The sequence below is a fragment of the Arachis duranensis genome, chromosome 6 (genome assembly GCF_000817695.3).
Source record: "Arachis duranensis cultivar V14167 chromosome 6, aradu.V14167.gnm2.J7QH, whole genome shotgun sequence".
Taxonomy (NCBI): Eukaryota; Viridiplantae; Streptophyta; class Magnoliopsida; order Fabales; family Fabaceae; genus Arachis; species Arachis duranensis.
The window spans coordinates 83681641-83692355 of NC_029777.3; the positions used below are offsets into that span (position 1 = coordinate 83681641).

Genomic DNA, 10715 nt, shown 5'->3' on the forward strand with positions numbered 1-10715 from the left:
CTTCACGCCTTCACAAGTATGAAGAAACTCCCTTATTGGATACCCAGAGATTATCAACGATTCAACGTGTTTTCTTATATCTCAAGAGTCATTGTCTTACAATTTTGACTATTAAGTATCTTTAACGATTTGAAATTATTAAAAAATAATTTTCTGAAGGATCAATTGTAATAGATTGTGATAGAAAGATGAATACACCAAGGAACTAGCACAAATTATCTATAGAAACTATGCTAACAAATACCTAACTGAAGCGGCAATTATAATAGAAAAGAAAAAATTTTCCTTCTATCTAGCTGTAACTTTAACCAACACTATAACTCTAACAAAATGATCACACATTTTTTAAATTAATTTTCTAAAAATTAAAATAGTCATATTGATGTTGATGAGGATTGATAATGATTATTGATGATTGTAAGTTATGATGATGATAGATTGAATAATAATAAATTGAGTGGTTTTGATTTGGATTAATTGGAATGAAAGTGATAAAATTGAGTATGAGCATGTTATAGAAAGGATATGGAATTGCATTGAATACCTTTAATGTTGTTTTGGGTGTAATAACATTGGTTTTGGATTAAGAGCTTTGGAAATTTAGAGGTTTGGTATTTTTGGTAAAAACTTGATTTTTGACCAACTTCAACGGATCACAACATGACTTTTGAATTTTCAAATTTTGTCAAACTTATTTCAAATGAAAATTGGGTTCGAAAAGTTTAAGACGTTCGAAGAACGGACTAAAAATGATTTTTAACGAAAAAGTTATGCGCGTTTGAAATTTGGTGTCCAAATCTATTTTTGCAAACTCAACAACTTTTGAAGAAAAAGGGGAGCATGCGTACGCAAGATGTGCACGCGATGCAGGATTTGGGTTCTGCTCAAGCATTCCGTGTACACAGAGCATGGCATGCATACGCGGACACACCAATTTGGATGCTCGTGTATGCAAGAATGTGCACGCAACGCGAGAATTCTTTGCTGTTTTGTAGCTCACGCACGCGGACCAGGGGTTGCGTACACGAGATGCCCATTTTTTACACCACCCGCGTATGCAGATGGCATGCGTACGCAGAATCCCTGTTTTGGCCAAAAATGAGATTTTCGAACATTTAACCAATCCTCTAACTTTTTAAACCTTTAAAATTACCTTCTAAGGTCCGATACCTAATTTCTAATTATAGGAAGAGGGGTGAACCTAAAGAGAGAGTTACCTGGTAGTGAAGAAAGTTTATGAAGTGATGATTTATGTTTAAAAAGTACAAAAATGCTGAATATGAAATGAACGAAGGCTAATTTGATGATGATTGATTGATATTGAATGATTATATGGCTTATGCACTTTTATTATCGGAGATACGAGTTTCTCTGGGTAGACGCAGTGGCTCATCACCACTTACTCCAGGTTGAGACTCGGTACTCTACTGATCCTCTGTCTACTACAAGATTTTTGCTTATTTGAGAGAATATTTTGGTGAAGGTTTCTAAAAACTTCCACAATACATTTTATTTATGGCAATTTAAAAAACCTCCACTAATATTAATTAAAATTAAATTTTAAAACAAAATCTAATTTTAAAACAAAACCTAATTTTTCCTTTTTTTCCAACACGATAGACTGGGTTAGCTCTGAGAGAAAGAGAGCTTCTGGATCTCGTTCGCCATCCACTGTCATCGGCTTCAAACAAAACCGCCATTTTCGCCGTCGTTCCCGCTGTCATTTCTGCCGCCGGCACCGTCACCACTGCCGTGTCCGTTGCGGTAGAGAGCTTCTGGATCAGGGAGGTTGATGTTGGCCCCGATGGTAAGATCTGTTATGAGGATTTCATCGCCAGAATGGTAAACTCTTCACATATCAGATCCTTGCAAATTCCATTCGCTCTGCTTCTGGATTTTCCTAAATGTGTTCTTCCTTTTTTCTCAGCTATTTCCGTATTGCTGTTTCTTCTTCTTCATGTTTGGTTTTTTTTGTGCTGTTTCTTCTTCATGTTTGTCTTCTAAATCCCTTATTGAAACCCTAAAACCTCACATAAGGAATATTGTGCATATTGGCTGCGTTTGTCTCAAGTGTCATTTATTCATTTTTGAAATTAAACTAATTTCTCCATGGATGATCATTTTGACATGGTCAAGATAGATCGATGAGATGAACGGTGGACAATGAATGAGGTGTGACCTGTGCTGCCGCAGTGGCTACCGGCTATTGAATTCTCATAGCTTAGATTCCAGATTCTGCTGCAGCCATGTTTTTGGCCTCGTAATCGCTTCCGATCAAATTTCAGGTTAACCTTTGAAGTTTGAAGCTTATCTCATCCTACTCCTCGCTTGCTTATATTTTCTTCTTATTATGATAGATAGAATAATTATTATAATTATAGAATTTCATACGAATTTAGCATCATTGTGCGTTTCTTCGTTGACTTGAGTCTACTGTGGTTGATTTTGTAAAATTCGCTATTTTCATCATCCTATTATACCTTTTGGTAGGTGCTATTCTTGTTTGAACATGTTTTCTAACTAATTGAAGTTGCTGCTGCTTTACATATGTCTCTTGGTTATCATTTTGATCTTCAAGTTCTTTATGTTTGGTTGCTTCCAGTAGCAGAAATAAGCTAATTAATTGCTGTGCTTCTATAACAAGTTTAAGTTAGGCATTGGCAAGACATATTTCTAATTGTGAAGACAATTTTGTGATTAATGGAGTTGTATTTGAAAATATACTTTCAATTTCATGCTTGCCTGCCACAGAAGCTTGCTTAGCCATCAGACTCCATGGGAGACATGGCGATCATTTTGAAATTAAACTTCACATATTTGCACCTTGTATCATTGATGATCACAGTTAGCATAGCATCACAGAAAATAAACAAGTCTTCTACTCTAGAAGGTACTTATCTTGTCTCATTCATTAATTCACATTCATTTTGCTTCTTGATTACTAGTATTAACATGAGTACTTCTTTGATTGACATATGAAACTTGTCTTGAAAGTACTGAAGATTCTGATGTACATATGATATTTGTTGGATCACTAATAAGCAATAATATTTAAATAAAGTCTTTGAGCCTTAACAAGTATAAATGAATCTGTGTTTTCTTTTTTTTTTCTTTCTTTTTTACTTGCATTTTAATTTCATCTTGCATCAACTTGTGTTGAACATTGCAAGGTATGTCTTCATTTTAGCTTGCAAATTTTGTTTTTGAATTCCATTATCCTGTTAATGATTGGATTGAAATTTTGTTCTGCTTATTGGTGGCTATGGTTAGCATAGCGTCACATATCTCAACCTTTTTTTTCTTGTTTCAGTTGTTTAAATCCAGTGATCCAGTTTTCATTCCAGTTCCTGATAACTCTGCCAATAAGAGGATGTTTACTCTGTCTTGCCCTTAGAAACTATGCTCATGTTCCTTTTATGAAGTGTCTCTAATGTTGTGACGTGATTGAGAATTAGTGATTGCTGATAAGGAGGTCTAGTGTAGTTTGAATCAAATAATTTCCTGTTCTTACTATTCCATAATAAGTGCCAATAAGTACTAACATAAAACTCTCTCTCTGATCATACATTCCAATATTTTCCATAAGGTTATTTTAGAACCATTATGGTCTGTGCTCCACATTCTTGTTGGGATAAGACTAATAAACTACTTAATTGCATTCCTAGCTAGTGTCGTAATAAGAAACCTTTATCTAATCATATTTTAATTGCATCGTTTTAGTTAAATATATCAATTAGTCTTATTTGATTGTAATAAATTTAGGCTAGTCAAATAATTTTAATTTACTAGTTCAGTTAAATAAATATTAAAAGAATTTAAATTTTATTTTATATATATATTAATTCATTAATTAACCACAAACTCTTAAATAAAACTAGTTTTAGAGTTTGAATTCAGTAATCCTCCTTGAATTGAAACCGAAGATTCGATCTTATGTATCCAAAGATATCTTACAATTAGCTTAAGATTTAAGTCAAGTTCATAATTTGAAAAGGGACTATATCATATTCTCTCATGTAAAAATTTCTTATAATTTTGTATATAACTCTGTGTTGGATTTTATTAATCATAAGTCATCTTGTGGTAAAGATTAAGCGCAAATAGAATCCAATATGTTGCATAAAATGTGCTTGCATATACTTGGTTAGAGAGTAAAGTATACCAATACACTAAATAAAAATACCAATACACTAAATTATTCTCTTTAATTATTATGTTCTGCTATTTGAGTTTAATTTGCAGAGGAGGCTCGGTACTGCTGTTTCCCTTTATTAATTAATCTCTTTCATTTCTTTATTTTTATTTTACAAATTAAACTCACTCGTGAATTTAATTTCTGGTTTTATTAGGCATTTGCTTGGGTTTCTTCTATTTCTGGGATTAAAGTGGATACTGATTTTTCTCTCACCAGTTTCTTGTTCTTGCTTTTGAACAAGCGCTTGTTGAGGTAAAATAATAATTATATTTTGTTTTGTTTTAAATATGTTATAAGTTTATTATAGCTTTATAGTTTATTATGTTAGAAGTCCCATATATATTTAGTAGTACACATGTCTAGTAATTATTTTTTCCTACTTGAAGTTTAACTAGCAACAATGGATAAATCTTGGATTGCTAAGCCACGAAACTCAGATGAATATATAGTTGGTCTAGAAAACTTCTTGGATTTTGCATTTCAACATAGAGCAATTGAGAATAGTAAGATAATATGTCCGTGTCCAATTTATTAGATAGCGATGCTATTGAAGATAATGTAGCTACTAACTTGGCAAGGGATATGTTTGAATGAAAATTTGTACAAAATTTTACCAAAGGTAACATTTTAAACTTTTTATTTATTATGTGCTTGACATTTTACAAAAGGTTGATGATGTTATTAATTAATAGTATTTATTTATTGAAGCAGATTTCATATGGGAAGACAACCACCAATAATAATAGCAGAGGCAGAGCTTTGTACTAAAGTTGGAATTGTTACCAGAGGTATTGTTATCACTATTACCCTTTTTAATTAATACTATTTGTTGCTGTTGAGCTTTTTTATGTGCTGCATGCATTTGTTATTTAATTTCCTATAAAGTATATCCTGTAAGGTATACTATGAATGGCTTCCTTTAATAATTGTTATTCCTTCTACTACTTTGTGCTTTGAGTTCCAGTATGATATATCACCACAGGTTAGTACTAACCTCTATGCAAGTGTATGTATTGTAAATAAGCATTTCCCTAAGTTTCCATCATATACTAGTGCAGGAGGTAAAATTGAGTTACAACTTCAATAAGTTCTTTCGTGACACCTTTTTTTCTTCCGCCTTTTATCCATGATTATGTATTTTAATGTGGAGATATGATGCTAGTTATGAAGGTGATTGAATTCTGGCCACATTTCAGGCTTGGTTCCACAGTTCACATTCAGTTAACTAGAGTTGTTCTGACTTCAATTCTGTACTAAAATGTCATTCTGTAATTTTAAGGAAAATTTACATTCTACGCATAATTCCTAGGATTGGAAATCGTTCTGGAAGTTTTCCAATTGTCAATTAAATTAATATAATGTTTGGTTTTATTTGCTATATATTGTGTCTTGCTGTCTAATAGAATTTGGGCCTTGCTTCTTTCATTTACCATAACTTTTCATTGATATACAGGAAGTTCTTGTCATTCGTAAGATTCATCCATGTTTGCCATCTTTCAAGGCTGAATTCACTGCATCTGTTCCTCTGACTCGAGTTAGAGATATTGCTCACCGAAATGACATCCCACATGACCTCAAGGTTGTTTTTCCACAGTACCTCAAGTATGTAATCCCATTTTAGTTTAATATAAATGATAGATTGCCTGTTTCATGCAAGATGGGTGAACCCTTGTGTTGGTGCTACTTCTATGCTACTGTTTTTATATATTAGATGGTGCTACTTCTATGCTGTTTTTATTTTGAGACTTTATATGTAATTAGACGATATTGAAATATTAAAGTTGTTGTTTTATTTTATTTTTTAAAGAAAAACAATAATAGTTATGTAGAATAATATCATATGGAATTATGTTTGGAACTATTGACATTATGAATTTTTTTATATATAGAGTTATGTCTTATATCGAGGAATTGTGTTATAAAATATTTAGTTTTTAAATTTTGATATTAAAAAATAAATTTTTAATTTGAGAGTATATGAATGAGATGAGATTAATGAATGATTTGAAATTAAAAATAAATAATTAATTACAGGATTTGTGGAGGTTTGAAAATCACACAAATAGTTAATTCTTGTTAAATTAAAAATCTATTTGTGGGGGTTTTAAACTGCCACAAAAGTCATTTAAAACCGTCACAAAAGTCCAAAATAAAACCCCCACTAAACACTCACAAAACCCCCACTGAATAGATTGTGGAGGTTTTTAAAAACCCCCCACAAAAGTCCTCATGGCACCTCAAATTTTGGGGGTTTTAGAAACCTCCACAAACTATTTGGTGGGGGTTATAAACCTCCACAAATAAGAAAAAAATCTCCACAAATAAACAAAAATCTTGTAGTGGTCGCAAGATGTGACCGGGCACTTTAACTTCGCGGGTTCTCCCATGGGCATAAATATTATTGAGCTTGAAGTTTGACTCCTTAGAATATTAGTGAGCATTAGAATTTGACTCCATGGATATTATTTTTGAGCTTGGGGATGCACGCACAGATGGACTGTCCAATGGTTCGCTAGCGGGACATATCGGGTCGGATATATAACCGACAGATAAGACTCATCAGTTGTAGGACAAGCATACATCATATGCATTTGTATATTTTACTTGAGTGTGCATTATCTTGATTTGCCTAATTGTTTAACTATGCTTATCTGCTAATTGTCTATTTGCTGTATTTTTATTCTATTTGTCTTTTCCTTACTTCAATTGTATGTGTATTTTTTCGGAGAGACCCCTCTGGCGGAGGTGTGAGGGGGTTGTTCCACTGGTGATTCGGAGGGATGGAGGAGACAAAGTGAAGTGTTAGGTTAAAGCTAGATTTAGAAATTGAATACCTTAGATAACTTACCTAATTTCTGGTTTAGTTGGATCTTTAATCTGAAATCTAAGTGTCGGAGTTCTAAAAATGCCTCTAACTTTTTCGAGACCTTATATATTACCTATGTTGGCATCTTTACCATGCTGAGAACCCCGGTTCTCATTCCATACATACATTATTGTTTTTCAGATGCAGGTCGAGAGATACCTCATTGAGCGTCTGGAGACTTCCTATGCTAGCAAAGTTTTATTTTGGGATGTTGTATTTTGTTCTTATGCTATGTATATATATAAATAGATTCTCTTCTGTATATATTTTATATTTGTTCTTCCTAGAGACTATCTTGGAGAAATAGGTGTTTTATTTTATGTCTTTGGGATATTTTGGATTGTATATATATATGTACTTATACTCCGGTCGGCCTTAGTTTCGCAGGTCGAGTCTAGAGCTTGATATTTTGTATCTTTTGGTACTCTACTCTCGTTTATATAAATTATCTTGGGAGGAACCATATGTACTATGAATGTGTTTAGGGGTGCTGATCCTAATTTTTCAAAATTTAAAATTTGATAATAATTAATTAATTAAGAATCTGAAATTTAAAATTAATTTTACCTTTTTTTAATTCGTTATTCGTCTCATTTAGAATTCTGCTAAGGAGACAATGAAGAATCTTGACAATGTGTACAATGGGCTGGTTATTTAGCCTAACAGGGATAAAAAATAAAAACCATTCTACAAATTACCTTAAATCCAAAAACCTTCATTCAGTTATTTCAGAAATAACAATCCAAACCCTAAATTACAAACAGTTTTATCCCCCCCAAATCACTCTTCCTCCCCAGCCAACAGCCACTTCTGTAGCCCCCTCCCCGTCACCGTTATGGGATCATCATCAAACAACCATCCACGTAGTTATTAAAATAATTATCCGGCTACATAGTGAAATGACCATCCAATATTTGTTAATTGTATATATTTAAACTGAAACGAACAAAATAACCATGTGATTAAGAATTAAAATAATCATCTACATACCTAGTGAATTGAACATCCAACACATTTATGGGATGGAGTCGACGGCAACTAGATTGTGAAAGAGAGCAGAACTAAATCAGAGGTGTTAAAGAAGAGAGAAAAAAAAGCTAAAGATTTTGTATCTTCATTAATTGTGGATATGTGGATATATAGCAATCAAAGCCATGGACCAACAAATTTTTTACCATCTCTGCCATTGATTATATATCTTCATTGATTTTGAATATGTATAGCACAGAGTGATGCATGTATGAAACGACCACCTCGTCTGTCCCCTCATCTGTCGCGGATGAAGATGCTGGAACGGTGAAACCCGCTGGCTGCCGGGAGCTGCATGGCCGACACGTTGGAGGCTGCGCGAATGATGCAAAGTGCATGACGGTGCCCTTCGGATGTTCGCGGTGCGCAAGACGGCGTCGGTCGGTGCTCTAGGCGCGGCGGCTAATGTTGCTGGCGGCGACGAACCAGTGAGAAGGGAAGAGACTGGACGAGAAGAACTCTTGAAGAAGTTAGATCACATGCGGAGAGGGGGGAGTTTGTTGTATACGTAACTGTTGCTATTGTAAATCCTTATTTTTTTAACTCAAAATTAGAAATTATTAAAAATTAATTAACTTAATTATTATTTGAATTCAATTTCTTTTTTGCTCCTATTGTACACATTGTATACTAAACTCATTGTCTCCCTATACTTTCTTATTCAATATATGTGTTGTTCTCTTATACTTTCTTTCATTTTTATTGTTTTAAACTTTCATTAATTCTATTTCTTTTATTGAGTACCAACTATCATATTTAACTCAATATAATTAGAATTAGTTTCATTAATTACATGGATCATATTATTATTTTAAAAATAAAATAAAATAACTTACAGAAGTAGTCTAACACCTTTATACTTGGCAGAGGAGCCATTACGTGGTATTTGACGACAAACTTAAAAATCATCTACAAATGCTTTACACCCAACCATTCCGGATATCTTATTAAAAGAATAACCATTTAATAAGAAGTTTCCAACTTTCCATGAGCTTTATAGTTAGGAAATCGTATTGTGTGATTTTTGGGTGGCTAGTACCATGGCCATACTTGGTCACAATCGACAATGTTGTTTTCATGGGTTTATGGCAGAGATAATAAAGCAAAATGTATAGAGTAGACCAAACACTTGTTCCATAATAGATCATCACAAAATTCCATCAGCATTCAACTGCCACTAAGTTCTAATTTCTTTGGTTTCATTTTTTACTTGGCTCTTGATGATGATGACCAGAATGCAAATATGAAAGTTAAGTTCTTTGTTCGGATACCAAACAAGGAGGAAGTGGCGATAAAAGAGTGTGGCATCCATTGGATATACACAAACATGGAGAAGGAATCAAGAGGGTGCAGGTTCAAGAGAAGCAGGCAAGTTTTCGAGTTAGAAGAAATGGACTTGGAATTTGATGATGAAGGAGAAGAACTTGTTCCTCCAGCAAAGAAAGTTTAATTTTATTCAAAAAATTCTCAATTTGTATCAAATATACCTGGTCACTAATTTTAAAAAAATTAATGTTCAGGCTAGTACTATTAGTCCATTTCAATTTGATAGACTAGTGTGCTCTTTGATTCTATTTTGCTGAGCAGCTTGATTTTAGTCTTAGAAGAGAGTAGATCTAACTCAAATAGTCAAATCCATACCCTTAAATAATAAGGCAAATCTATTATCTCTCACAGCAAAAATGTACTTGTAATTTGTGTCCTATAATCAACTTTTTACCGATAAAAATAGCTTAAATAAAAAATTAAATAATGTATAATTTACCTTAATACCGTTATACAAGAATATACTATAAAATTTTAAAGATTCATGATCTACTTATGTGCAATTAAATTGTGAGAATGTCCGTGGCTGAAGTATGTGATGCAGTGGCAAAGATGTTTGCCTCAAACTAAGCGATACCAGGTTCATGTCAGTTGCTAGCTAGGTTAGTGTGTGTGAGTGTGTTTGTATGACAAAAAAAAAATTGTGATGAGAATATCCTTAGTTTTTCAATAATCTGATGAGCACATTGAAAGAGATGTACTATATACACTGTAGCGAGGCTCCCGTATATTTTCATAATTTTGGAGCCACACGGAAAAGAAAGAAGCACAATAGCAGATGCACCGAAAGTAAAATGTTTTTTTCTCAACTGTGTCTGTGAAGTTGCAATTAGAAAAGCCGCTTGTTTACTTAGTTGATTTAACTCGTATGCAATAATTCTTGGGTTTACCACAAATAATAGTTTCCGATTCATCAACTCAAATATGATTCATAACTGGAACAGTATAGTTATATAGAGAATGTGAAAGAAAAAAAAACAAAAAGAAAATACTTAATAAATAGATTAAAAAAAAAGTGGAAGAAAATATAAGAAACACATCAATAAATAACACATGCCTAATACAATAATCACTTTGAAAATCAAGACATCAATAAAGATTAAAATTCTATCCGAATTTCAAACACTAGTTAGATTACCGATATTATTGGTTTAGAATAAATTTTAAGATTAATCTGAGTGTCGAAGTTCTAGGAATATCTCTGACTGTTTAAGGACCTTTTATATTAACTATGCGGGCACCTTTACCATGCTAAAAATTCTCAGTTCCCATTCCATACATATTTCTGTTGTTTTTCAA

The 10715-nt window shown here is 32.9% G+C and overlaps 1 long non-coding RNA gene across 9 annotated transcripts; it reads left to right on the forward strand.

Moving 5' to 3' along the window:
- The first annotated feature begins 1599 nt into the window (after window positions 1-1599).
- Window positions 1600-7521, forward strand: LOC107494373 (uncharacterized). Of its 9 annotated transcripts, none has more exons than XR_008010351.1 (7): window positions 1600-2285; window positions 2752-2890; window positions 3311-3372; window positions 4350-4447; window positions 4907-4983; window positions 5649-5797; window positions 7203-7521. It is a non-coding gene; the product is annotated as an uncharacterized LOC107494373 (long non-coding RNA). The 9 variants fall into 9 exon arrangements; XR_008010357.1 differs by having other exon boundaries at window positions 5649-5774; XR_008010358.1 differs by lacking the exon at window positions 7203-7521 and adding an exon at window positions 4582-4814 and having other exon boundaries at window positions 5649-6029.
- The last annotated feature ends 3194 nt before the right edge of the window (window positions 7522-10715 follow it).